General features: G+C 43.4%; 1 protein-coding gene across 1 annotated transcript in view; it reads left to right on the top strand.

Moving 5' to 3' along the window:
- The window catches only part of LOC122265466 (hexokinase-1), an 83,407-nt gene that overhangs the window by 45,698 nt on the left and 35,209 nt on the right, over positions 1-2,500 (top strand). The gene's annotated exons all lie outside the window — the stretch shown is intronic.

The raw sequence follows: 2,500 nt of genomic DNA, 5'->3' as shown, positions 1-2,500 counted from the left end.
CACACATATACACACACACTTACACACAACACACATACACACAACACACACATACACAACACACACACATACACACACACACATACACACACATACACACAACACACACACACACACACACACCACACACAAACACACAACACACACACAACACACTCAACACACAAAAGACAACACAACACACACCCACACAACAACACACACACCAAACACACACACACACATACACCACACACACACACACACAACACATTCAACAACACACACAAACACCACACACACCAACACACACACACACACACAACACACACACACACACACACACACACACACACACACACACACACACACACACACACACACACACACACACACACACACACACACACAACACACACACAACACACACACATACAACACACACACACAACACACACACACAACACACACACACAACACACAATGCACACACACACTCATACATACATAAACACCAGCAGATAACACACACACAACACACACACACAAACACAACATACAAACAATACACACACATACATACATACATAAATACATACACAAACAACAACACACACAAACACAATCCACACACATACATACACAAACAACAACACACACAACAAACACGCAACCCACACACACATATATAATAATTTATGTATACATATAATTATATAAATATGTATGTGTGTATATATATTTATATATACACATATATACACAAGCAACAACAAACACTCACAACACACACAAATACACGTGCAACACACAAATATACACAATGCACACACATAAACAACAACAGACACCACACACACGCAACACAACACAACACAACACAACACAACACAACACAACACACACACACACACACAAACACAATACACACACAACAAACACATACACAAATATACACAAACACACACAACATACACACAGCACACACACACATACATAGACAAACAACACACACACAACATACACAAACACAACATACACACACACAACATACACACACACAACATACACACACACACACACACACACACACACACACACAACATACACACAACATACACACACACACAATGTACACAAACACACACACACACAATGTACACAAACACACACACACACTGCACACACACACACACACACACACACACAATGCACACATACACCCAATGCACACACACACACAATGCATACACACACACACACACAATGCATACACACACACAATGCATACACACACACAATGCATACACACAATTCACACACACTCACACAAACACACACACATACACAATGCACAAACACATACACAATGCACACACACCTACACAATGCACATACACAATACACAATACGCACAAACATAATGCACAAACACACACACGATGCACAAACACACGTACACACACACATGCTTGCACACACAACACACACACCCACAATGCACACACATGCGCACGACATACACACACACGCTCACACACACGATCACACACACGCTCACACACATGATCACACATACGCTCACACACACGCTCACACACACGCTAACACACACGCTAACACACACGCTAACACACATACACATCACCCACATAACACACACAAACACACACAGATACACACACACAATGCACACACACACACAATGCACACACACACACACAATGCACATACACAAACACAACACACACACAATGCACACACACTCACACTCACACACACACTCACACACACATACACATACACACAATGCACACATACACACAATGCACACATACACACAATGCACACACACACACACACACACACACACACACACACACACACACACACACACACACACACACACACACACACACACACACACACACACACACACACAATATACACACACACACAATGCACACACACACACACACACACACAATGCACACACACACACACACAATGCACACACACACAATACACACACACACAATACACACACACACACAATGCACACACACACACAATGCACACACACACACACACAATGCACACACGCTCACACTCACACACACACAATGCACACACGCTCACACTCACACAAACACACACTCACACACTCACACACACATACTCACTGCACATACCAAATGCACACACACATACACAATACACACACACAATACACAATACGCACAAACACAGACGCACACACACACGCTCGCACACACACAACACACAAACACAAAACACACAATGCACACACATGCGCACGACATACACACACACGCACATGCACACACACACGCTCACACACACGCACATGCACACACACACGCTCACACACACGCTCACACACACGCTCACACACACGCTCACACACACAACACATACACATCACCCACATAATACACACAAACATGCGTACGACATACACACACACGCACATGCACACACATACGCACATGCACACATA

Source organism: Penaeus japonicus, unplaced genomic scaffold (genome assembly GCF_977035675.1).
Source record: "Penaeus japonicus unplaced genomic scaffold, GWHDUDI00000001_assembly GWHDUDI00000020, whole genome shotgun sequence".
NCBI classification, from domain to species: Eukaryota; Metazoa; Arthropoda; class Malacostraca; order Decapoda; family Penaeidae; genus Penaeus; species Penaeus japonicus.
Note: the sequence above shows the minus strand (reverse complement) of the source record. Positions and strands in the feature narration are given on the sequence as shown.